The 25418-nt window shown below is 43.1% G+C and overlaps 20 non-coding genes across 20 annotated transcripts; 17 read left to right on the forward strand and 3 right to left on the reverse strand.

The window, feature by feature from the left end:
• Positions 1–80: 80 nt before the first annotated feature.
• On the reverse strand, positions 81–152 carry trnap-ugg (transfer RNA proline (anticodon UGG)). The gene has a single exon. It is a non-coding gene; the product is annotated as a tRNA-Pro (tRNA).
• Positions 153–602: 450 nt separating this feature from the next.
• On the forward strand, positions 603–675 carry trnar-ucg (transfer RNA arginine (anticodon UCG)). Its single transcript has one exon. It is a non-coding gene; the product is annotated as a tRNA-Arg (tRNA).
• Positions 676–1740: 1065 nt separating this feature from the next.
• trnap-ugg (transfer RNA proline (anticodon UGG)) lies at positions 1741–1812 on the reverse strand. Its single transcript has one exon. It is a non-coding gene; the product is annotated as a tRNA-Pro (tRNA).
• A 1591-nt stretch (positions 1813–3403) lies between these two features.
• Positions 3404–3475, reverse strand: trnap-agg (transfer RNA proline (anticodon AGG)). The gene has a single exon. It is a non-coding gene; the product is annotated as a tRNA-Pro (tRNA).
• Positions 3476–3924: 449 nt separating this feature from the next.
• trnar-ucg (transfer RNA arginine (anticodon UCG)) lies at positions 3925–3997 on the forward strand. Its single transcript has one exon. It is a non-coding gene; the product is annotated as a tRNA-Arg (tRNA).
• A 337-nt stretch (positions 3998–4334) lies between these two features.
• trnas-uga (transfer RNA serine (anticodon UGA)) lies at positions 4335–4416 on the forward strand. The gene has a single exon. It is a non-coding gene; the product is annotated as a tRNA-Ser (tRNA).
• Positions 4417–5459: 1043 nt separating this feature from the next.
• Positions 5460–5541, forward strand: trnas-aga (transfer RNA serine (anticodon AGA)). The gene has a single exon. It is a non-coding gene; the product is annotated as a tRNA-Ser (tRNA).
• Positions 5542–6005: 464 nt separating this feature from the next.
• Positions 6006–6087, forward strand: trnas-uga (transfer RNA serine (anticodon UGA)). The gene has a single exon. It is a non-coding gene; the product is annotated as a tRNA-Ser (tRNA).
• Positions 6088–6689: 602 nt separating this feature from the next.
• Positions 6690–6762, forward strand: trnak-uuu (transfer RNA lysine (anticodon UUU)). The gene has a single exon. It is a non-coding gene; the product is annotated as a tRNA-Lys (tRNA).
• A 630-nt stretch (positions 6763–7392) lies between these two features.
• On the forward strand, positions 7393–7464 carry trnah-gug (transfer RNA histidin (anticodon GUG)). The gene has a single exon. It is a non-coding gene; the product is annotated as a tRNA-His (tRNA).
• A 128-nt stretch (positions 7465–7592) lies between these two features.
• trnas-uga (transfer RNA serine (anticodon UGA)) lies at positions 7593–7674 on the forward strand. Its single transcript has one exon. It is a non-coding gene; the product is annotated as a tRNA-Ser (tRNA).
• A 602-nt stretch (positions 7675–8276) lies between these two features.
• On the forward strand, positions 8277–8349 carry trnak-uuu (transfer RNA lysine (anticodon UUU)). Its single transcript has one exon. It is a non-coding gene; the product is annotated as a tRNA-Lys (tRNA).
• An 880-nt stretch (positions 8350–9229) lies between these two features.
• Positions 9230–9310, forward strand: trnas-aga (transfer RNA serine (anticodon AGA)). The gene has a single exon. It is a non-coding gene; the product is annotated as a tRNA-Ser (tRNA).
• A 464-nt stretch (positions 9311–9774) lies between these two features.
• On the forward strand, positions 9775–9856 carry trnas-uga (transfer RNA serine (anticodon UGA)). Its single transcript has one exon. It is a non-coding gene; the product is annotated as a tRNA-Ser (tRNA).
• Positions 9857–10456: 600 nt separating this feature from the next.
• trnak-uuu (transfer RNA lysine (anticodon UUU)) lies at positions 10457–10529 on the forward strand. The gene has a single exon. It is a non-coding gene; the product is annotated as a tRNA-Lys (tRNA).
• A 634-nt stretch (positions 10530–11163) lies between these two features.
• trnah-gug (transfer RNA histidin (anticodon GUG)) lies at positions 11164–11235 on the forward strand. Its single transcript has one exon. It is a non-coding gene; the product is annotated as a tRNA-His (tRNA).
• A 127-nt stretch (positions 11236–11362) lies between these two features.
• trnas-uga (transfer RNA serine (anticodon UGA)) lies at positions 11363–11444 on the forward strand. The gene has a single exon. It is a non-coding gene; the product is annotated as a tRNA-Ser (tRNA).
• Positions 11445–12742: 1298 nt separating this feature from the next.
• On the forward strand, positions 12743–12814 carry trnah-gug (transfer RNA histidin (anticodon GUG)). The gene has a single exon. It is a non-coding gene; the product is annotated as a tRNA-His (tRNA).
• A 128-nt stretch (positions 12815–12942) lies between these two features.
• On the forward strand, positions 12943–13024 carry trnas-uga (transfer RNA serine (anticodon UGA)). The gene has a single exon. It is a non-coding gene; the product is annotated as a tRNA-Ser (tRNA).
• A 600-nt stretch (positions 13025–13624) lies between these two features.
• Positions 13625–13698, forward strand: trnak-uuu (transfer RNA lysine (anticodon UUU)). The gene has a single exon. It is a non-coding gene; the product is annotated as a tRNA-Lys (tRNA).
• Positions 13699–25418: the final 11720 nt, after the last annotated feature.

Here is a 25418-nt window from a genome sequence, read left to right on the forward strand (position 1 = left end):
GGTCAAAGCAAAAGCTGCTACAATTAACATAGAAACACCATGGATAGCACAGCTCCGCCTCTTTTTCGATGACAGGTGTAGGGCTCGTCCGGGATTTGAACCCGGGACCTCTCGCACCCAAAGCGAGAATCATACCCCTAGACCAACGAGCCCTGTAGAAGCAGTCTGCAATGCCACAAAAAATTCTGTGAGACCGATCCACTCTACTCTTTGTTCATGTTGTTTTTGTTCCGTGTGTCAGCAACTCCCTTGAGGCATATTACAGTTCACAGGCAGTATAAAACAGCCCAGTGGCCTAATGGATAGGGCACCAGCCTTCGAAGCTGGGGATTGTGGGTTTAAAGTACCAACTGGGTTGTCTTTGATGCAGTTCCTTTTAAGTTGACTGTGCAAGACAATCCAGTGTTACCTTTAAAAAGCTAGGTTCATACCCCTAGGTCAAACAGACATGACAATGGAAAACTCCTCAGAGAAGCTGTTTTGTCATTAGGTGTACACACCAGATCGTCTGAATGCAATATGGCATAGGGATCCTAAAGTACTGTTTTCTGAGTTACAAGAACTTCCTGAGCCATACAACAGATATGTCAAAGGCTAGTGTTGACCCAGTGGCCTAATGGATAAGGCATCAGCCTTCGAAGCTGGGGATTGTGGGTTCAAGTCCCATCTGGGTTGTCTTTGTTGGGTTAAATTTAAGTTGTTTGAAACAATTCCGACTTGTTTTCTCAAAACTTAGGCGTGATGATCTGAGGACAATAGTTAGCTTCGAATTCTCAGACTTGCTGCACACTTCAAATAAGATTCATCCAATCTTGCTTGAATCTCATTGTCACGTTACAAAGCTAAAAGGTTCTGCTGAGCTTTGGTAATGGAGATCTTGACTTCAAGTACCCCGTGGCTTTCAACTAATGGTCTCATGTTAGGTGGATGATGATGAAATGCAAACAAGAAAATAGCTGCAGAAAGGTTGTGATTGCAAGTAATTGAGAGTGGCCTTGTCTGGAATTTGAAACTCAAGACCAGTCACACCATACGCGAGAACCATACCCCAGGACCAATGAGACCCGAATGTGGATGATTGCACAAAGAAAATGTTTGTCCATTAGTTGCACACATCTTATTTGACGGAATGCAAACTGGCATCGAGATCCTAAAGTGCAGTTTTCTATGCGTTGGCATCTTGTTGAAGGCATACAAAAAATCCATGACAAATGATTGGCGAAATGCCCAGTGGCCTAATGGATAAGGCATCAGCCTCCGGGGCTTGGGATTGTTGGTTCAAGTCCCATCTGGGTTGTCTTTGAAGGTCTCACTTCAATTTGGGAGCAATGTTTGGTGGAAGAAACACGGTAGCTGTGAAAACCTTCTTGAGATGTGTTTGCATGCCATTACCTTCCTGCATTGCCATGCATATTACCTGTTATGACTAAAAGGGTAACGAGATACCTAACGCGAAAGGCCATTTTGAATCCTGCATGGTGCCTACAGAGAAGAGACTGTGTACAAAGACAAAAATGGTGCTTACATATAAAGCTGGTGGGTTGTTCAAGATCCATAAACAAATCTAACAACCGAATCATTGCTGCTCCTTTTTTTGTCTGTATAATTGTACATGTTAGACTGATTTAGATCAGAAGTCCACTAAATGTTCATTAACTAATGTCAAAGCAAAAGCTGCTACAATTAACATAGAAACACCATGGATAGCACAGCTCTGCCTCTTTTTCGATGACAGGCGTAGGGCTCGTCCGGGATTTGAACCCTGGACCTCTCGCACCCAAAGCGAGAATCATACCCCTAGACCAACGAGCCCTGTAGAAGCAGTCTGCAGTGCCACAAAAAATATCTGTGAGACCGATCCACTCTACTCTTTGTTCATGTTGTTTCTGTTCCGTGTGTCAGCAACTCCCTTGAGGCATATTACAGTTCACAGGCAGTATAAAACAGCCCAGTGGCCTAATGGATAGGGCACCAGCCTTCGAAGCTGGGGATTGTGGGTTTAAAGTACCAACTGGGTTGTCTTTGATGCAGTTCCTTTTAAGTTGACTGTGCAAGACAATCCAGTGTTACCTTTAAAAAGCTAGGTTCATACCCTTAGGTCAAAAAGACATGACAATGGAAAACTCCTCAGAGAAGCTGTTTTGTCATTAGGTGTACACACCAGATCGTCTGAATGCAATATGGCATAGGGATCCTAAAGTACTGTTTTCTGAGTTACAAGAACTTCCTGAGCCATACATCAGATATGTCAAAGGCTAGTGTTGACCCAGTGGCCTAATGGATAAGGCATCAGCCTTCGAAGCTGGGGATTGTGGGTTCAAGTCCCATCAGGGTTGTTTTTGTTGTGTTAAATTTAAGTTGTTTGAAACAATTCCGACTTGTTTTCTCAAAACTTAGGCGTGATGATCTGAGGACAATAGTTAGCTTCGAATTCTCAGACTTGCTGCACACTTCAAATAAGATTCATCCAATCTTGCTTGAATCTCATTGTCACGTTACAAAGCTAAAAGGTTCTGCTGAGCTTTGGTAATGGAGATCTTGACTTCAAGTACCCTGTGGCTTTCAACTAATGGACTCATGTTAGGTGGATGATGATGAAATGCAAACAAGAAAATAGCTGCAGAAAGGTTGTGATTGCAAGTTAATGAGAGTGGCCTTGTCTGGAATTTGAAACTCAAGACCAGTCACACCATACGCGAGAACCATACCCCAGGACCAATGAGACCCGAATGTGGATGATTGCACAAAGAAAATGTTTGTCCATTAGTTGCACACATCTTATTTGACGGAATGCAAACTGGCATCGAGATCCTAAAGTGCAGTTTTCCATGCGTTGGCATCTTGTTGAAGGCATACAAAAAAATCCATGACAAATGATTGGCGAAATGGCCCAGTGGCCTAATGGATAAGGCATCAGCCTCCGGGGCTTTGGATTGTTGGTTCAAGTCCCATCTGGGTTGTCTTTGAAGGTCTCACTTCAATTTGGGAGCAATGTTTGGTGGAAGAAACACGGTAGCTGTGAAAACCTTCTTGAGATGTGTTTGCATGCCATTACCTTCCTGCATTGCCATGCATATTACCTGTTATGACTAAAAGGGTAACGAGATACCTAACGCGAAAGGCCATTTTGAATCCTGCATGGTGCCTACAGAGAAGAGACTGTGTACAAAGACAAAAATGGTGCTTACATATAAAGCTGGTGGGTTGTTCAAGATCCATAAACAAATCTAACAACCGAATCATTGCTGCTCCTTTTTTTGTCTGTATAATTGTACATGTTAGACTGATTTAGATCAGAAGTCCACTAAATGTTCATTAACTAATGTCAAAGCAAAAGCTGCTACAATTAACATAGAAACACCATAGATAGCTCAGTTCCACCTCTTTTTCGACGACAGGCGTAGGGCTCGTCCGGGATTTGAACCCGGGAGCTCTCGCACCCTAAGCGAGAATCATACCCCTAGACCAACAAGCCCTGTAAAAGCAATCTGCAGTACCACAAAAAATTCTGTGCGACCGATCCACTCTACTCTTTGTTCATGTTGTTTTTGTTACGTGTGTCAGCAACTCCCTGGAGGCATATAACAGTTCACAGGCAATAAAAACAGCCCAGTGGCCTAATGGATAGGGCACCAGCCTTCGAAGCTGGGGATTGTGGGTTTAAAGTACCAACTGGGTTGTCTTTGATGCAGTTCCTTTTAAGTTGACTGTGCAAGACAATCCAGTGTTACCTTTAAAAAGCTAGGTTCATACCCCTAGGTCAAACAGACATGACAATGGAAAACTCCTCAGAGAAGCTGTTTTGTCATTAGGTGTACACACCAGATCGTCTGAATGCAATATGGCATAGGGATCCTAAAGTACTGTTTTCTGAGTTACAAGAACTTCCTGAGCCATACATCAGATATGTCAAAGGCTAGTGCTGACCCAGTGGCCTAATGGATAAGGCACCAGCCTTCGAAGCTGGATATTGTGGGTTCAAGTCCCATCTGGGTTGTCTTTGTTGGGTTAAATTTAAGTTGTTTGAAACAATTCCGACTGGTCTTCTCAAAACTTAGGCGTGATGATCTGAGGACAATAGTTAGCTTCGAATTCTCAGACTTGCTGCACACTTCAAATAAGATTCATCCAATCTTGCTTGAATCTCACTGTCACGTCACAAACCTAAATGGTTCCGCTTAGCTTTGGTAATGAAGATCTTGACTTCAAGTACCCCGTGTCTTTCAAGCAATGCTTGTGCCGCTTTTTACAACCTAAGGCCATTTATGCCCCAACTGTGCTGCGTTCAATGTTGCCCACATTCAGCAGAAAACGTCAACGAGCTGCCACCATGTGTAGTCGTGGCCGAGAGTTTAAGGCGATGGACTTGAAATCCATTGGGGTCTCCCCGCGCAGGTTCGAACCCTGCCGACTACGGAACAGCAGCTGCTTTTGCTTTTTCTCTCTGTGAGAGGAACTGTGGCTTTTGCGACGTTTGGTTGCGGGCCTGCGTGTTTAATCCCATATTGAATAATTCAAGTCCAGCGACTAGTCGCAATTTAGCTTTTTTTGTAGTCCCTACACTCTGATGTTGTCTAGAGAAACGTTCAATAAATCGACAGCAACATCTTGTACGGCTCATCAAGATTGGGATTTGATAGTTTTTTTTCCAAGTCGCCCAGTCCTTTTTGGCTGTCCCTTTGTGGCACATTTTCCCCACTCCATCTGCTTCTGGAGAGTTGCTTTATGCACAGCTCTTTTCAAGACTGATGCTAGCACAGTTCCAAAAGGCCCAGGAGAAATGTGCTTTTGGCCATGCTTTTGGACCCCTGTTAAACCTGTGCTTGGTTGCCACCTCAGCAGGAGACAGAAAGCAGATGTCTGTAGTCGTGGCTGAGCGGTTAAGGTGAAGGACTAGAAATCCATTGGGGCTTCCCCGTCCAGGTTTGAATCCTGCCAACTATGTTGTTTTGCACGTCCACTTATGTTGTTGTTCTCTTTTCTTTCAAGCCTCCTATACGTAATTGCAATCCTCCTCTGCATCTCACAAACAAGCCCCTGTCACTTAGTGACCAGGCAGCTGTGGGTGAGTGACAGTGGTTTGCCGCGACCGTACAGTCATCCGTACTCTGTGTTGTGGCCAGAGAAATCCCAGATTGAATCTGAGGGTCCAGGGTTCAAGTCCCTGTTCGGGCGAAGGCCTGTCTGTTTGTCAGAGACCTCGTTGTTCTTTTCATATCACTTGGTGGCTGTCCATTGTGGTGTGGCCTGCGAGAGCACGTTGCTCTGAATTCAGATCATCAGCTTGTGTGGAAAGAGTGCCCATGAAGTTAGCTGAGTTTGTTAGATTAGAGAGCTATGCTGTCCCTGCTTCCCAGAGATTGTACGGAAAAGTTGCACTAGAGCTAGTGCACCTTCCTCTACCCCTGTTGACCCTGTGCTTGGTTGCCACCTCAGCAGGAGAGAGAAAGCAGACGTCTGTAGTCGTGGCCGAGTGGTTAAGGCGATGGACTAGAAATCCATTGGGGTTTCCCCGCACAGGTTCGAATCCTGCCGACTACGTTGTTTTGCACGTCCACTTATGTTGTTGTTCTCTTTTCTTTCAAGCCTCCTATACGTAATTGGAATCCTCCTCTGCAACTCACAAACAAGCCCCTGTCACTTAGTGACCAGGCAGCTGTGGGTGAGCGACAGTGGTTTGCCGCGACCGTACAGTCATCCGTACTCTGTGTTGTGGCCAGAGAAATCCCAGTTTGAATCACGGTCACAAACCAGTGTCCCTTAGTGTCCAGGCAGCTGCAGAGCTTATCGGTGAGCGAGCGGTGTGCCGTGATCGTATAGTGGTCAGTACTCTGTGTTGTGGCCGCCGCAACCCCGGTTCGAATCCGGGTCACGGCAGCGTGTTCCTGTTAACTGCGAGCAATGCTTGTGCTGCTTATAACAACCTCAGGCCATTTATGCCCCAACTGTGCTGCGTTCAATGTTGCCCACATTCAGCAGAAAAAGTCAACGAGCTGCCACCTTGCGTAGTCGTGGCCGAGAGGTTAAGGCGATGGACTTGAAATCCATTGGGGTCTCCCCGCGCAGGTTCGAACCCTGCCGACTACGGAACAGCCAGCTGCTTTTGCTTTTTCTCTCTGTGAGAGGAACTGTGGCTTTTGCGACGTTTGGTTGCGGGCCTGCGTGTTTAATCCCATATTGAATAATTCAAGTCCAGCGACTAGTCGCAATTTAGCTTTTTTTGTAGTCCCTACACTCTGATGTTGCCTAGAGAAACGTTCAATAAATCGACAGCAACATCTTGCACGGCTCATCAAGATTGGGATTTGATAGTTTTTTTTCCATGTCGCCCAGTCCGTTTTGGCTGTCCCTTTGTGGCACATTTTCCCCACTCCATCTGCTTCTGGAGAGTTGCTTTATGCACAGCTCTTTTCAAGACTGATGCTAGCACAGTTCCAAAAGGCCCAGGCGAAATGTGCTTTTGGCCATGCTTTTGGACCATGGCTTTGGTAACACCTAATGACTTCAAGGTCTTTCACGGTGCAGCTCAGCAGTGGCATGGCACAGCTCTGAAACGCCATTTCCTGGAGGACGCCTGCATCTGTTTTTTTTAAGAGGACGCAGGTCTGTGCTGTGATGAGAAAGTGTTGTTAGCCGGCAAGGGGCTTGCAGAGGTCCAACTCCGCAAACAGGTGCCTCAGCAAACAGGAGCCCGGATAGCTCAGTCGGTAGAGCATCAGACTTTTAATCTGAGGGTCCAGGGTTCAAGTCCCTGTTCGGGCGAAGGCCTGTCTGTTTGTCAGAGACCTCGTTGTTCTTTTCATATCACTTGGTGGCTGTCCATTGTGGTGTGGCCTGCGAGAGCACGTTGCTCTGAATTCAGATCATCAGCTTGTGTGGAAAGAGTGCCCATGAAGTTAGCTGAGTTTGTTAGATTAGAGAGCTATGCTGTCCCTGCTTCCCAGAGATTGTACGGAAAAGTTGCACTAGAGCTAGTGCACCTTCCTCTACCCCTGTTGACCCTGTGCTTGGTTGCCACCTCAGCAGGAGAGAGAAAGCAGACGTCTGTAGTCGTGGCCGAGTGGTTAAGGCGATGGACTAGAAATTCATTGGGGTTTCCCTGCGCAGGTTCGAATCCTGCTGACTACATTGTTTTGCACGTCCACTTATGTTGTTGTTCTCTTTTCTTTCAAGCCTACTATACATAATTGGAATCCTCCTCTGCAACTCACAAACAAGCCCCTGTCACTTAGTGACCAGGCAGCTGTGGGTGAGCGACAGTGGTTTGCCGCGACCGTACAGTCATCCGTACTCTGTGTTGTGGCCAGAGAAATCCCAGTTTGAATCACGGTCACAAACCAGTGTCCCTTAGTGTCCAGGCAGCTGCAGAGCTTATCGGTGAGCGAGCGGTGTGCCGTGATCGTATAGTGGTCAGTACTCTGTGTTGTGGCCGCAGCAACCCCGGTTCGAATCCGGGTCACGGCAGCGTGTTCCTGTTAACTGCGAGCAATGCTTGTGCTGCTTATAACAACCTCAGGCCATTTATGCCCCAACTGTGCTGCGTTCAATGTTGCCCACATTCAGCAGAAAAAGTCAACAAGCTACCACCATGCGTAGTCGTGGCCGAGAGGTTAAGGCGATGGACTTGAAATCCATTGGGGTCTCCCCGCGCAGGTTCGAACCCTGCCGACTACGGAACAGCCAGCTGCTTTTGCTTTTTCTCTCTGTGAGAGGAACTGTGGCTTTTGCGACGTTTGGTTGTGGGCCTGCGTGTTTAATCCCATATTGAATAATTCAAGTCCAGCGACTAGTCGCAATTTAGCTTTTTTTGTAGTCCCTACACTCTGATGTTGCCTAGAGAAACGTTCAATAAATCGACAGCAACATCTTGCACGGCTCATCAAGATTGGGATTTGATAGTTTTTTTTCCATGTCGCCCAGTCCGTTTTGGCTGTCCCTTTGTGGCACATTTTCCCCACTCCATCTGCTTCTGGAGAGTTGCTTTATGCACAGCTCTTTTCAAGACTGATGCTAGCACAGTTCCAAAAGGCCCAGGCGAAATGTGCTTTTGGCCATGCTTTTGGACCATGGCTTTGGTAACACCTAATGACTTCAAGGTCTTTCACGGTGCAGCTCAGCAGTGGCATGGCACAGCTCTGAAACGCCGTTTCCTGGAGGACGCCTGCATCTGTTTTTTTTAAGAGGACGCAGGTCTGTGCTGTGATGAGAAAGTGTTGTTAGCCGGCAAGGGGCTTGCAGAGGTCCAACTCCGCAAACAGGTGGCTCAGCAGACAGGAGCCCGGATAGCTCAGTCGGTAGAGCATCAGACTTTTAATCTGAGGGTCCAGGGTTCAAGTCCCTGTTCGGGCGAAGGCCTGTCTGTTTGTCAGAGACCTCGTTGTTCTTTTCATATCACTTGGTGGCTGTCCATTGTGGTGTGGCCTGCGAGAGCACGTTGCTCTGAATTCAGATCATCAGCTTGTGTGGAAAGAGTGCCCATGAAGTTAGCTGAGTTTGTTAGATTAGAGAGCTATGCTGTCCCTGCTTCCCAGAGATTGTACGGAAAAGTTGCACTAGAGCTAGTGCACCTTCCTCTACCCCTGTTGACCCTGTGCTTGGTTGCCACCTCAGCAGGAGAGAGAAAGCAGACGTCTGTAGTCGTGGCCGAGTGGTTAAGGCGATGGACTAGAAATCCATTAGGGTTTCCCCGCGCATGTTCGAATCCTGCCGACTACGTTGTTTTGCACGTCCACTTATGTTGTTGTTCTCTTTTCTTTCAAGCCTCCTATACGTAATTGGAATCCTCCTCTGCAACTCACAAACAAGCCCCTGTCACTTAGTGACCAGGCAGCTGTGGGTGAGCGACAGTGGTTTGCCGCGACTGTACAGTCATCCGTACTCTGTGTTGTGGCCAGAGAAATCCCAGATTGAATCTGAGGGTCCAGGGTTCAAGTCCCTGTTCGGGCTAAGGCCTGTCTGTTTGTCAGAGACCTCGTTGTTCTTTTCATATCACTTGGTGGCTGTCCATTGTGGTGTGGCCTGCGAGAGCACGTTGCTCTGAATTCAGATCATCAGCTTGTGTGGAAAGAGTGCCCATGAAGTTAGCTGAGTTTGTTAGATTAGAGAGCTATGCTGTCCCTGCTTCCAGAGATTGTACGGAAAAGTTGCACTAGAGCTAGTGCACCTTCCTCTACCCCTGTTGACCCTGTGCTTGGTTGCCACCTCAGCAGGAGAGAGAAAGCAGACGTCTGTAGTCGTGGCCGAGTGGTTAAGGCGATGGACTAGAAATCCATTGGGGTTCCCCGCGCAGGTTCGAATCCTGCCGACTACGTTGTTTTGCACGTCCACTTATGTTGTTGTTCTCTTTTCTTTCAAGCCTCCTATACGTAATTGGAATCCTCCTCTGCAACTCACAAACAAGCCCCTGTCACTTAGTGACCAGGCAGCTGTGGGTGAGCGACAGTGGTTGCCGCGACCGTACAGTCATCCGTACTCTGTGTTGTGGCCAGAGAAAATCCCAGTTTGAATCACGGTCACAAACCAGTGTCCCTTAGTGTCCAGGCAGCTGCAGAGCTTATCGGTGAGCGAGCGGTGTGCCGTGATCGTATAGTGGTCAGTACTCTGTGTTGTGGCCGCAGCAACCCCGGTTCGAATCCGGGCCACGGCAGCGTGTTCCTGTTAACTGCGAGCAATGCTTGTGCTGCTTTTTACAACCTCAGGCCATTTATGCCCCAACTGTGCTGCGTTCAATGTTGCCCACATTCAGCAGAAAAAGTCAACGAGCTGCCACCATGCGTAGTCGTGGCCGAGAGGTTAAGGCGATGGACTTGAAATCCATTGGGGTCTCCCCGCGCAGGTTCGAACCCTGCCGACTACGGAACAGCCAGCTGCTTTTGCTTTTTCTCTCTGTGAGAGGAACTGTGGCTTTTGCGACGTTTGGTTGTGGGCCTGCGTGTTTAATCCCATATTGAATAATTCAAGTCCAGCGACTAGTCGCAATTTAGCTTTTTTGTAGTCCCTACACTCTGATGTTGCCTAGAGAAACGTTCAATAAATCGACAGCAACATCTTGCACGGCTCATCAAGATTGGGATTTGATAGTTTTTTTTCCATGTCGCCCAGTCCGTTTTGGCTGTCCCTTTGTGGCACATTTTCCCCACTCCATCTGCTTCTGGAGAGTTGCTTATGCACAGCTCTTTTCAAGACTGATGCTAGCACAGTTCCAAAAGGCCCAGGCGAAATGTGCTTTTGGCCATGCTTTTGGACCATGGCTTTGGTAACACCTAATGACTTCAAGGTCTTTCACGGTGCAGCTCAGCAGTGGCATGGCACAGCTCTGAAACGCCGTTTCCTGGAGGACGCCTGCATCTGTTTTTTTTTAAGAGGACGCAGGTCTGTGCTGTGATGAGAAAGTGTTGTTAGCCGGCAAGGGGCTTGCAGAGGTCCAACTCCGCAAAAGGTGGCTCAGCAGACAGGAGCCCGGATAGCTCAGTCGGTAGAGCATCAGACTTTTAATCTGAGGGTCCAGGGTTCAAGTCCCTGTTCGGGCGAAGGCCTGTCTCTTTGTCAGAGACCTCGTTGTTCTTTTCATATCACTTGGTGGCTGTCCATTGTGGTGTGGCCTGCGAGAGCACGTTGCTCTGAATTCAGATCATCAGCTTGTGTGGAAAGAGTGCCCATGAAGTTAGCTGAGTTTGTTAGAATTAGAGAGCTATGCTGTCCCTACTTCCCAGAGATTGTACGGAAAAGTTGCACTAGAGCTAGTGCACCTTCCTCTACCCCTGTTGACCCTGTGCTTGGTTGCCACGTCAGCAGGAGAGAGAAAGCAGACGTCTGTAGTCGTGGCCGAGTGGTTAAGGCGATGGACTAGAAATCCATTGGGGTTTCCCCCGCGCAGGGTTCGAATCCTACCGACTACGTTGTTTTGCACGTCCACTTATGTTGTTGTTCTCATTTTCTTTCAAGCCTCCTATACGTAATTGGAATCCTCCTCTGCAACTCACAAACAAGCCCGGTCACTTAGTGACCAGGCAGCTGTGGGTGAGCGACAGTGGTTTGCCGCGACCGTACAGTCATCCCGTACTCTGTGTTTGTGGCCAGAGAAATCCCAGTTTGAATCACGGTCACAAAGCAGTGTCCTTAGTGTCCAGGCAGCTGCAGAGCTTATCAGTGAGCGAGCTGTGTGCCGTGATCGTATAGTGGTCAGTACTCTGTGTTGTGGCCGCAGCAACCCCGGTTCGAATCCGGGTCACGGCAGCGTGTTCCTGTTAACTGCGAGCAATGCTTGTGCTGCTTTTACAACCTCAGGCCATTTATGCCCCAACTGTGCTGCGTTCAATGTTGCCCACATTCAGCAGAAAAAGTCAACGAGCTACCACCATGCGTAGTCGTGGCCGAGAGGTTAAGGCGATGGACTTGAAATCCATTGGGGTCTCCCCGCGCAGGTTCGAACCCTGCTGACTACGGAACAGCCAGCTGCTTTTGCTTTTTCTCTCTGTGAAAGGAACTGTGGCTTTTGCGACGTTTAGTTGCGGGCCTGCGTGTTTAATCCCATATTGAATAATTCAAGTCCAGCGACTAGTCGCAATTTAGCTTTTTTTGTAGTCCCTACACTCTGATGTTGCCTAGAGAAACGTTCAATAAATCGACAGCACATCTTGTACGGCTCATCAAGATTGGGATTTGATAGTTTTTTTTCCAAGTCGCCCAGTCCGTTTGGCTGTCCCTTTGTGGCACATTTTCCCCCACTCCATCTGCTTCTGGAGAGTTGCTTTATGCACAGCTCTTTTCAAGACTGATGCTATGCACAGTTCCAAAGGCCCAGGCGAAATGTGCTTTTGCCATGCCTTTTGGACCATGGCTTTGGTAACACCTAATGACTTCAAGGTCTTTCACGGTGCAGCTCAGCGAGTGGCATGTCACAGCTCTGAAACGCCGTTTCCTGGAGGACGCCTGCATCTGTTTTTTTTAAGAGGACGCAGGTCTGTGCTGTGATGAGAAGTGTTGTTAGCCGGCAAGGGGCTTGCAGAGGTCCAACTCCGCAAACAGGTGCCTCAGCAGACAGGACCCGGATAGCTCAGTCGGTAGAGCATCAGACTTTTAATCTGGAGGGTCCAGGGTTCAAGTCCCTGTCGGGCGAAGGCCTGTCTCTTTGTCAGAGACCTTGTTGTTCTTTTCATATCACTTGGTGGCTGTCCATTGTGGTGTGGACCTGCGAGAGCACGTTGCTCTGAATTCAGATCATCAGCTTGTGTGGAAAAAATTGCCCATGAAGTTAGCTGAGTTTGTTAGATTAGAGAGCTATGCTGTCCCTGCTTCCCAGAGATTGTACGGAAAAGTTGCGCTAGTGCACCTTCCTCTACCCTTGTTGACCCTGTGCTTGGTTGCCACCTCAGCAGGAGAGAGAAAGCAGACGTCTGTAGTCGTGGCCAAGTGGTTAAGGCGATGGACTAGAAATCCATTGGGGTTTCTCCGCGCAGGTTCGAATCCTGCCGACTACGTTGTTTTGCACGTCCACTTATGTTGTTGTTCTCTTTTCTTCAAGCCTCCTATACGTAATTGGAATCCTCCTCTGCAACTCACAAACAAGCCCCTGTCACTTAGTGACCAGGCAGCTGTGGGTGAGCGACAGTGGTTTGCCGCGACCGTACAGTCATCCGTACTCTGTGTTGTGGCCAGAGAAATCCCAGTTTGAATCGCGGTCACAAACCAGTGTCCCTTAGTGTCCAGGCAGCTGCAGAGCTTATCGGTGAGCGAGCGGTGTGCCGTGATCGTATAGTGGTCAGTACTCTGTGTTGTGGCCGCAGCAACCCCGGTTCGAATCCGGGTCACGGCAGCGTGTTCCTGTTAACTGTGAGCAATGCTTGTGCTGCTTTTTACAACCTCAGGCCATTTATGCCCCAACTGTGCTGCGTTCAATGTTGCCCACATTCAGCAGAAAAAGTCAACGAGCTGCCACCTTGCGTAGTCGTGGCCGAGAGGTTAAGGCGATGGACTTGAAATCCATTGGGGTTTTCCCGCGCAGGTTCGAACCCTGCCGACTACGGAACAGCCAGCTGCTTTTTGCTTTTTCTCTCTGTGAGAGGAACTGTGGCTTTTGCGACGTTTGGTTGCGAGCCTGCGTGTTTAATCCCATATTGAATAATTCAAGTCCAGCGACTAGTCGCAATTTAAGCTTTTTTTGTAGTCCCTACACTCTGATGTTGCCTAGAGAAACGTTCATAAATCGACAGCAACATCTTGTACGGCTCATCAAGATTGGATTTGATAGTTTTTTTTCCAGTCGCCCAGTCCGTTTTGGCTGTCCCTTTGTGGCACATTTTCCCCACTCCATCTGCTTCTGGAGAGTTGCTTTATGCACAGCTCTTTTCAAGACTGATGCTAGCACAGTTCCAAAAGGCCCAGGCGAAATGTGCTTTTGGCCATGCTTTGGGACCATGGCTTTGGTAACATCTAATGACTTCAAGGTCTTTCACGGTGCAGCTCAGCAGTGGCATGGCACAGCTCTGAAACGCCGTTTCCTGGAGGACGCCTGCATCTGTTTTTTTTAAGAGGACGCAGGTCTGTGCTGTGATGAGAAGTGTTGTTAGCCGGCAAGGGGCTTGCAGAGGTCCAACTCCGCAAACAGGTGCCTCAGCAGACAGGAGCCCGGATAGCTCAGTCGGTAAGAGCATCAGACTTTTAATCTGAGGGTCCAGGGTTCAAGTCCCTGTTCGGGCCGAAGGCCTGTCTGTTTGTCAGAGACCTCGTTGTTCTTTTCATTTCACTTGGTGGCTGTCCATTGTGGTGTGGCCTGCGAGAGCACGTTGCTCTGAATTCAGATCATCAAACTTGTGTGGAAAGAGTGCCCATGAAGTTAGCTGAGTTTGTTAGATTAGAGAGCTATGCTGTCCCTGCTTCCCAGAGATTGTACGGAAAAGTTGCACTAGAGCTAGTGCACCTTCCTCTACCCCTGTTGACCCTGTGCTTGGTTGCCACCTCAGCAGGAGAGAGAAAGCAGACGTCTGTAGTTGTGGCCGAGTGGTTAAGGCGATGGACTAGAATTCCATTTGGGTTTCCCCGCTGCAGACTCGAATCTTGCCGACTACGTTGTTTTGCACGTCCACTTATGTTGTTTTTCTCTTTTCTTTCAAGCCTCCTATACGTAATTGGAATCCTCCTCTGCAACTCACAAACAAGCCCCTGTCACTTAGTGACCAGGCAGCTGTGGGTGAGCGACAGTGGTTTGCCGCGACCGTACAGTCATTATAGTGGAACTTTTATTATGTATCACTATATAATCTGCCACTATTAAAATATAGATTACTATTAAAATATACTGTTAAACTTATAGAAAGACCTATATTCAAGTGATGCAGAAGAGACATACAAACATGCAGGGCCTTATAATTGAGGGCCTTACAATTGAAGCACAGCAGGTCATGCGCCAAAGTGAGAACATTATGACAGAGCGTATGCAATACATTTAGACAATGTATATGTTGAACAAGACAAAAACAACCCTCGTCAAAATAGCATACATAAGGAGAATCATTTAGAAAATATGGAAGCATCATGATCATATGCAAACACATGATTGTAAGCACATGCTATGTGACCTTTAAGATATGTAAAAACAGAAAAACATACAGCCATTAATTAAAAAGCTAGGATGCTATTGGAGCCGGGAATAGGGTGATGTTAAATCATATCTCATGATACCTATGGATAAGAAACTGTATATAAACTGTGGGTTTTGGACATTGAGTTCGAGAGAGCTTGATCGACCATCTCTGCTGTAACAATAAACTGCTTCAACTTGAGAACTTCGAAGACCTCAGCCTCTTTTTTGAAACCTAGAAGATGTTTGTCGAGATCCAGCGCAACTTTCCACTACATAATTTGGCGCCCAACGTGGGGCTGGACTGAGGATAGTCGAAGGAAGGTGTCAATGGGGCCGATCCTTGGCAGACACTCACGCAGAGACCAAATAGCGCGCAGATTAAAAAAGGTGAGCAGATTTTTGCTTTATTTTGGTTCTCTGATGAGTGTGCTGTGGGGTGGATCGGACACCTGAACTTGACTTTTGAAATACCTCACCATTAAAAAGAACCTATGAATTGACTAAATTTATTCAAAAGAATTATAAAGTAAATGATAAAGTGATAAAAGAATAGTGAAATGAACTATTTATAAGAAAAAGAGGTCTTCCAGGTTGTCAAGGTATGTGCTTGTACTAACAAATGGCTGTAAATTGTGCACTAACAATGGCTTTGTATTATATACTAACGAATGGCTGTAAATTATATGCGTATGAAAGAGAGGTACATGCATGGATTGCTACGCGAGAGGCGGGAGCAAGGCGCGCGAGGTAGCACTGGAAATGATCGCTTGCTTTAGGTGTGATTAGAGCAAAGGAGCGCTCCGCGTCTCTGTACTCGCCTGTGGATTGAGTAAGACTCTCCCGATAGAGGCAGGGAAATTGGGAGGAGGCCTTTAATCTGATCCCAAAAGCACCTACACGGAGGGCTGGATCTCAGTGGATGACCTGTGTTAGTCTATATGTTGTGTTTTTTATATATGTATGTGGTCTGGACCGAAGAGAATGGGGAATGTTTTGGAAAAGATAATTAGATTGAATGAGAATGAGAATAAGAATGCAAATGCTGAGACATTTGTGAATGAAGATGCATATGGTAAGAGATTAGAAGGTTAAAGCATGAGTAGGGTGTGTGTTTAAGGACGATGATAGCTAGAGAGAAATTACTGAGGTGTAGTGTGAGAGAAAGTGAGTATTATAAGAGATTAAAATACAGATAAAATATTAATTGATTAGAGAATGAATAAAATTGCACATGCTGTGCTGGAGGGACAAAGCAAGCAAAGTGGCCACAACAATGAAGAAAAGCAGTTTTGCATGTAAAAAAGTTTGTTTTGTCTCTCAGGACCTTGCTTGTGATGATAAAGACATTTTAAACTGTTCCTCCAAAAGAAATAAAAGAAATAAAATTAATAGAGGGAGGTTTGGATTCCAGATTTTAAAAAAAGAATAGTTTGCATGCAAATGATCTGTGTTTATCGTTAAGGAGGCCTTGAATAGCGACAGACGTTAACTAGTAACTGTTACTCAGATTTGGGAAGTTTTTTAACAATATAGGATATACATAGAACAGATTTAGATTTCAAAAGTGAGTTCTGAATGTGTGGTGACAGTTAAGAGATTAAAAGCAGATTAGAATATAGAGACGTGCGCAAGGAAATTCCTATGGTTATTGCTTTAGTGTTGTGTGTGTCTGTGTGAATGGTTGTGTAAAATTCCATATTGGTGGACAGGCAGAGCCCCCCTTCTGCACAGTCCCTTAAGTGGAGCATGGCAGGGATGGACACTCTGTGGTACACTGAGAGGAATGAATGACTGAATGAGCCCTGTAGATAAAGGGACAAATGTTGAGTGAATGAGTCCTCTAAATTTGAGGGACTAGAATGTGAGAGTGGTGGTTAAGTGTTTGTGTTTAGTGTTGTGATAAGAGTGAGATAAAAGAATCATCATTGTAGATTATAATATAAAGATGGACTGTGAAATATTGTGTAATAAAGAAAATATAGAAGAGACTGATGCAGTTTAGGGAAGAGATTATAATATTTAGGAAATAAATGAATTCAGTTCAGATAGAAAGATATAAAGAGAAATATATTAAATTAAGAAGTATATAACATAGGTTGACATTTGTGCATACAAAGAGATCATAATATAAATTCTTAGAATTTATTTTAGTGAATAATAGTATCTGATTTAATATTCATGAGGTGTAAAGAGTATAGGATATGGTAAAGTAAATACAATTTGGAAAATAAAAAATGTGTTATATAAAAGAATAAAGTAATAAGTTAAACTTTGGGAACAGAGAGGAATAATACTTAGAATTTAGAAAAAAAAATGAATATTAAGATATAAATAATTTATAATTAAATACTCAACAAAAGAGAACAGAAAAGAAAATAATGGCAAAGAGGAGGAACATTTGATGTAAGCAGTGTGTGAGTAAATACACACTCTGAAAAAATAATAATTATAATGAAAAGAATAAGACAAAAGGTAAAAAGTAAAACGATGAGTGTGAAAAAAAGAGTAAGAAATATGTACGTAAACTTGAAACAGGTATAGAAAATGCTAGAGAAATTAAAACAATGTAAAGAAAGACCAACTAGTGAGAAAACACTAGAATAAATTAGGAGAAAAAATAAATAAGTTAAGCACAAGCTGAAGCTAAAGAAATGAATTAGAAGAAAACTAACAAATTAGAAATTAATACAAACTACAGATGATTTAGTAATAAATATTAAAAAATCAGCTGTTGGGCAGCAAAGAGAAGAACATAGATGAGAGGAGTCGTTATTTGATAAAGGAAACATGGGGAAAGTGGAAAAATGTTTAGATAATAACTAAGCAAATGTATATATTAAATTAAGGGGCACGGAGATGGACTTTGAAGGGTCCTTGTCTTTTCGCCTGCTGGACATTCCTGAAGGCACTGGAATAGATTAAGGTGTTTGGAGAAACACAAGGAGCAAATTGTTGACTGTGGACTCTTATTACATGAACTAAAGCAGTGAGCCAGGCACTGCATACAGAGACTACTGAGACTTGACCCATCCACATATGTTCAAGAGACTTAAAAGAAGGAGAAACAAGAGACTGATAAACTGATCAAAAAAGCTAAGCTTTCCAGCAACATCAGCTGGGTGAAAGAGAAGCCATTACCAAGAGGAAGGAGGAATGCGCTACACTTTCAACTCCTTCAAAATGCAGGAAATGTGGGGATTCCTGAATACAACAATGCCAAGACTGCACCATCTATGAAACAGTTGCCTCGGGGGTGCGAGGGAGAGAGATGGGCTGTGGCCTAGCAAACTCAATCTCAAAAGCCCAGTAGAAACTATGATGCAAATCAGTACATTGCAAATTAAAACAAAAGTGGACCCTTCTTGAATCAATTAGACTCCTGTCAAATTAGTCAGGAAGGAAGGTATTATATAAATTAGGACTTCACATTTATTAAAATGAATTTAAATTAAATAAGGATTACAGAATAAAAGATAATATCTATTAATTATAACAGATAGAAGATGAAAGTAAGACAATTGATAATGGGGATCATACATTAAGTTAAACATTTCTGAAGCAGGGCTAGTAAGAAGCAGAATTTGTCTATGACATGTATGATCCTGAAAGAGATTTAGACTTAGAAAATTAATACCAGGAAGAAATTAAAGGAAAAAAAGACAGTCACATTAGAATAAGTCAACAGTGAGAAGCTCTAAGTTTAATAAGTATGATTTTAGGAAAAAAGGCGTTAAATATAATAGAGTTTGGGTTTTCGCATTTATAGCCATATAACTGAAAAATTGGGAAGTAAATTGAGGAATAATGTGGAAAAAAGAGCAAAACAGACCAGATAGATTCAGTGATTTTACAAAAAATTACATAAACACTGTGGACCTGATCAGTTTAGATGAGCTTGCCTTTAGAAGTAAATATCAAGAGAAAGAGAAACAATAATGAATACAACATCTGAAAGAACAAATAGCTCAGAAGTTAAATGATTTAAACAAGTGCAGTGTTAAATACTTAAAGAAGTATTATCATTGCTGGACTTGTATTTATAATTAGAAAATTAACCAGTACAGTGAGGGTTAAAATTAAACCAGATGCACATCTGCAGAGAAAGAAGAAAAATGCTGAAATTATTATAAAAACAATATTGAAGTTTTATTGAGAGTAGGATTATTAACACCTAGTGATTATAATATGAAATAAATCATTGGATATTTTCGATTTAAAATATATTTCAAGTCAGGCATGACTGTGTATGTAACTAATAAGATTTGATTTTAATTTAAATTAATTTTTTAATTATGCTGCATTAAAGCCGGTAAAAAGCAGATGCTATAAGAACAATCAATGAGAGAAAATCTTCCAGCTGAGGTTCCTACATTTTATGAACAAATGTTCCTCCTGATGTCAATATTGTTAAGTAATTCATTTCTGTTCAGCTTATTTTAGGTAATTAGCAGAGGAGGGTAGGGACCAATTAGTATTTACATTTGCTGGTGAAAATTATACATACACCAAAGTGCCTGAAGATCTTATGATGAATAGTAGTTTGTTACAACATGTGGTTGATTTAATTATCTCCATATAGCCTTAGCTCAGTTAAAATGCAGAAAACATATGATGACTTTTAGGGAGGATTTTAGCATTGATGGAACAGAGAATTTTACAAAAAAAAAAGCACTGGAGAAAATTTATGAAACAGGAAAGACTGCAAAAATACAGTTCTGAATTAACAGGAAAAACAGATACAATAAGGCATTTGAGGTGATGAAAGATAAATTAGTCTGTCATTGAAGAAAACACTGTAACAGATTTGAAAGTAAATAAGCGACAGGATGTGAGGTAGTAAGTCACATATAGTGCTTCTAGAGCTACAATCTCAATTAAAGAACATTGTGAAAATTAAACAACAAACAGATCTCTGTGAACAATCTAGCATGAAAGGGTGGAAAAGACAGTCTATAGCCTATACATTAAGGAATAATTGCACCAACAGCATTTCTAAGTATACTTATAACAGATGCACATGATTTTGATCAAGGGTGAAGTATTAGGAAAAATTAAACAGCAAGGAGATTGGTCTCCTTATTAAATGCAGTGCTCAGTGAGTTTTGTCCATGTGACATCGGTGTTAAATATAATGTGAGTAAAGGGACAGCAACCAGTACCTTAAGTGACATACAAGCATTTAGTAATGAGGGTTTTGAGGTTATACTAAACTGAGTACAAGGCAAGAAATACATGTTTGTACTACTTAAAAGGTTAGGATTAAAAACAGGTTGTGGTGATTAATTATATTTCTAATAAGAAAAACGATGATTTCTACATCTGGAATACCATCAGAAAAAAATTAAATAATGGGTGTGCATTTATAAAGTATTTAGATTAATTAAAGTAAATTAAAAATAGCTAAACAAGTAAATAAATGATTAAACAAATAACACAAATAAATAAAACTGTTAAAGAAGTACTGTTAATTAAGAATAAATCAAAGGCTAGAGTGAAATTATCATGCGCAATCACAAGGACTGGTCAAAAGCTACAAGAAGATCCATTAGGGCCAAAGCTCTTTTTAAAAATATGTAAAAATGCTAAACTTGATTAAGTTTGGATTATTAAACTAGCTGATGTGTAAACAGATGCTTTAATGAGTTTTACATGTAACTAACAGAAACAGGAACTTAACACTGCATGGAACGCTAATGTCCTGTCTAATACATTGGCAAATAAGAATTTTGTCTTATAAGAAAAACTAACTGCCATGTATGAAGCTATTCATTCACAGGAACAGAACAGTGGACGACAGAAGGAAGATGTTCCTGCTGCTGCTGATGATGATGCAAATAAAGATGAGTGAAAGCCTAGAGGTAACTTCTCCAAAGGTAAAGGATTATCCCAGTCTGATGGAGTCAGTCAATGTTGACCCAGAGGATATGTATGAAAATCAAAATGATATGCAATTTAAAAAGAAATTGACTATGACCAGATCTCAGATGATCAGCTCTTAGAAGAAAACTAATAACAATGATTGGTATTGTTGGGCAAAATACAGTTACAAATATTCAATTGCCCAATATGTTTACAAACACTTTTGAAAAAACTTATAGTGGTTGTAAATTTTTATGATTATAGACATTGTGCAAAATTCAGTATACTGTACTGTGACTGCCCATTTTGCCAGGCCCAATGTCTTGATATTATAGGAAGCACCAAATTTACATTAGAGAACAATGGTAGGTTGAAAAAAGAAAGCAAAGAAATGAACATTAAAGTTCAAGCAACAACAAGAGAAGATTCCCACAAATATGCAATAAGAAATTAGAATATGAATGTTATAACCAAACAAGCTGATCGACAAATGTGAGAAAATTTAAAAGGAAATTGTGCAATAATTTGCCATTTGACTGACAAATGTGGGGAAAAGAAAATGTTTATATGCAAACGTTCCAAATGGCTACAGCTACAATAATATAATGTTGCCAGTTTCAGAAAAAGGCGATAGGACGGCTAACTGCACACTTGGTAATTGCACTGGACAAAATGTCCAATTGCCAAGATGATTTCCCTTAATACAACAATATGAACAAATAGCAGACTACTACTGGATCTATGGAAGGGGAATATTACACCTCAACATTCCATTGAAATGGAAAGGGATTTGTACTAGTGTTAAACTAATACAGGAAGTGATAATAACTGATTGAGTTGAAGAGCAAAATGATATACAAAGACAGCAGAATTGGAAACATTGAGTTAAGAGACAATATACACCTGACTCAGAAATTGGCCAACCTAGTGTAATACCAGATGAGTTTAAAACTAGAGATATAGCAAAAGAAGGACTTGACTCTATAATAGTGTGGATAATTGCAATGACAATTTTTACAGTGGATTAACTACATTTATTACAACCAACAAAGATTTATAAATTACACAACTGATGCCCTTAAAGCATTAGGAGAAGTATTGGCCCCAACAAATAAAATGGCTTGGTAAAACACTGCACCCTTTGCTGCTCCTATATTCCAAATAATACTGCCACAAGTGGATCTTTCACTGAAGCCATGCGAAAATTGGAAAATCTGAGGAAAGAAGTAAAAGAGAATGCTGAAGAGGATAAGAACTTTAGTGACTAGTTTGCTTCCATATATGGATCATTAGGACAATAGTTGCGATTGGACAATAATTAAGATTGGAATATTCAAAAGAATTGCTATATTTGTTTTAATTCTCTTTTGTAGTGTTGTCCCTCTTCTCAGATCGATAGCTAAAGCTGCTGCCAAGCAGATGGTCAATGTGCGAGTTAATAGAACTGTGCATGACTGCAGAGACAATATCTGTGAAGTTCTTGGGCCAGATTTGGAACATTTGGATGAGTTTTGAGAACAATTACTACCCTAAATTTCTTTCATCTTTATGTCTTAAAAAGAATAATAATATAATTCTTTAGCTTTTTACTATTTCATAAAGGCTTTAAATCCCAAAGAGAATGGTTTTAAGCAAGGCATCATCCTAATACAGGAAAATGCAAATAGAATGGACTGAACTGAAAGATTGTGTAATCATTTTAAGACCCGTTTACTAGTATAAAATTCTGTGTATATAGGAGTTCATCGAAGCTGCCGGAGCTGATATCAGATGTACATGAGGAAAGAGGGAAGATGACTATGGGTCAAGGGACACTCCAGAATCCAGCAACAAAGGAGAAGAGAGCAGAATCTACTGGAGGTTTAAAACCCCACTGTCTGCCAACACCAGACAGTACTCAGAAGTACCTCTGGCGACGTGGGATGAAACATCAGATATAGTTCTTTTACAGGGGCTATGAATGTTCTGCAAATATTGAGATTTTCTCTTGTGTGTTGATTAATCAAGTATATATGTTATATAACCACTGCTGTGAGCAAAGCTGACAAAGCATATGTTTTAACATGACTAATAATTGTTGAGTGTTGAACTCCCCAAGAAAGTATTTAGTTAGGGAGAGCAGGATCTTTTACTCCTTCTAAAGGCAAAAGTGGAGGGAGATGTTTGGTTCCGTTTCTCCTCTGAAGTGCGGTGCAAGGATGCTGACAATTGATAAGGATGTAGATGGGCAACTTTTTTGGTTGCACAAGAACGTTAAAAACTGAGCGAAATGTTAGATTCTTAAGTTGCACTTCAGCGAGGGATTTAGGAAAGGGACTTTTTTGATAAAGCCCCTGAGGGGGGATTTATAGTGGAACTTTTATTATGTAATCACTATATAGTGGAACTTTTATTATGTAATCACTATATCTCTGCCACTATTAAAATATAGATTACTATTAAAATACACTGTTAAAACTTATAGAAATACCTATATTCAAGTAATGCAGAAGAGACATACAAACATGCAGGGCCTTATAATTGAGGGCCTTACAATTGAAGCACAGCATGTCATGCGCCAAAGTGAGAACATTATGACAGAGCGTATGCAATACATTTAGACAATGTATATGTTGAACAAGACAAAAACAACCCTCGCCAAAATAGCATACATAAGGAGAATCATTTAGAAAGTATGAAACAACATGATCCTATGCAAACACATGATTGTAGCACATGCTATATGACCTTTAAGATATGTAAAAACAGAAAAACATACAGCCATTAATTAAAAAGCTAGGATGCTATTGGAGCCGGGAATAGGGTGATGTTACATCATATCTCATGATACCTATGGATAAGAAACTGTATATAAACTGTGGGTTTTTGGACATTGAGTGGGAGAGAGCTCGATCGACCATCTCTGCTGTAACAATAAACTGCTTCAACTTGAGAACTTCGAAGACCTCAGCCTCTTTTTGAAACCTAGAAGATGTTTGTCGAGATCCAGCGCAACTTTCCACTACAGTTTGAGCCCCACGTTGGGTGTTTGTGTTACCTTTCTCTCTCTTTTCGGCAGCTTTCATTTGGGTTCATCCAGCAGACCAAGTGAGACAAAGTTCAGCGTTTCTACTACAGGTGTTTGGTGTCTGAGTCTCTGTGGTGCAATCGGTTAGCGCGTATGCTGTTAACTGAAAGGTTGGAGGTTCGAGCCCACCCAGGGACGAACCAAGGCTTTGCTGCCTTGCAACTGCTAACACGTGCACCCGGCAATGATCCTGGGCCACGTGCTGTCTGGCGTTACAAGATGACATCAGGATTTAGCAGAATTTTGTTGTCCAGTGCCTGTATTGGCCAATTTTTTTTATTCCAGTTGACTTAAAAACACCAATAAACTTTACACAGGTAGGGAAGGTATTGATCAAAACAGTGACTTTCTCTTGAATGAGCATCTCACAAGCCCTGTCTGGCATTACAAGATGACATCAGGATTAAGCAGAAGTTTGTTGTCCAGTGCCTCTATTGGCCAAGTTACTTATTCCAGTTGATTTAAATCAGCATCAAACTTTACACAGGTAGGGAAGGTATTGATCAAAACAGTGACTTTCTCTCGCAGGAGCATCTCACAAGCCCGCCTAGCTCAGTCGGTAGTGCATGAGACTCTTAATCTCAGGTTCGTGGGTTCGCCCCACGTTGGGCATTTCTGTTACTTTCTCTCTCTCTTTTCGGCAGCTTTCATTTAGATGCTTCGAGCATACCTATTGAGACAAAGTTCAGCATTTCTACTAAAGTTGCATGCTCTCTAAATCTCTGTGGCGCAATCGGTTTGCGAGTTCAACTGTTAACCGAAAGGTTGTGCTTGAGCCCACCCAGGGACGAACCAAGCTTTTGCTGCCTTGCAACTGCTAACACGTGCGCTGGGCAATGATCCTGGGCCACGTGCTGTCTGGCGTTACAAGATGACATCAGGATTTAGCAGAAGTTTGTTGTCAAGTGCCTAGGTCGGCCAAGTTACTTGTTCCAGTTGACTTAAAATCAGCATCAAACTTTACACTGGTAGTGAAGGTATTGATCAAAACAGTGCTAGAATGAGTCTCACAAGCCCGGCTAGCTCAGTGGGGAGCATGAGACACTTAGTCTCAGTGACCTGGGTTCGAGCCCCACGTTGGGTGTTCTGTTACCTTTCTCTCTCTCTTTTCGCAGCTTTCATTTGGGTTCATCCAGCAGACCAAGTGAGACAAAGTTCAGCATTTCTACACAGTTGGTATGGTTGTCTGAGTCTCTATGTCACAATCGATTAGCGCGTTCGGCTGTTAACCGAAAGTTGTTGCTTTGAGCCCATCCAGGGACGAACGAAGGCTTTTGCTGCCTTGCAACTGCTAACACGTGCGCCAGGCAAATCCTGGGCCACTTGCTGTCTGGCGTTACAAGATGACATCAGGATTTAGCAGAAGTTTGTTGTCCAGTGCCTGGATCGGCCAAGTTACTTATGCCAGTTTACTGAGAATGAATGTATCAGAAGCCCGGCTAGCTCAGTCGGTAGAGCATGAGACTCTTAATCTCAGGTCGTGGGTTTGAGCCCCGTTGGGCGTTTCTGTTACTTTTCTCTCTCTCTCTTCCGCAGCTTTCATTTGGATTCTTCGAGCATACCTATTGAGACAAAGTTCAGCATTTCTACTACAGTTGCAACTCTCTCTAAGTCTCTGTGGCGCAATCGGTTAGCGAGTTCAGCTGTTAACTGAAAGGTTCTTGCTTTGAGCCCACCCAGGGACGAACCAAGGCTTTTGCTGCCTTGCAACTGCTAACACGTGCGCCAGGCAATGATCCTGGGCCACGTGCTGTCTGGCGTTACAAGATGACATCAGGATTTAGCATAAGTTGTTGTCCAGTGCCTAGGTCGGCCAAGTTACTTGTTCCAGTTGACTTAAAATCAGCATCAAACTTTACATGGTGTGAAGGTATGATCAAAACAGTGCCTAGAATGATGTCTCACAAGCCC

Source organism: Danio aesculapii, chromosome 4 (genome assembly GCF_903798145.1).
Source record: "Danio aesculapii chromosome 4, fDanAes4.1, whole genome shotgun sequence".
In the NCBI taxonomy this organism is placed as follows: Eukaryota; Metazoa; Chordata; class Actinopteri; order Cypriniformes; family Danionidae; genus Danio; species Danio aesculapii.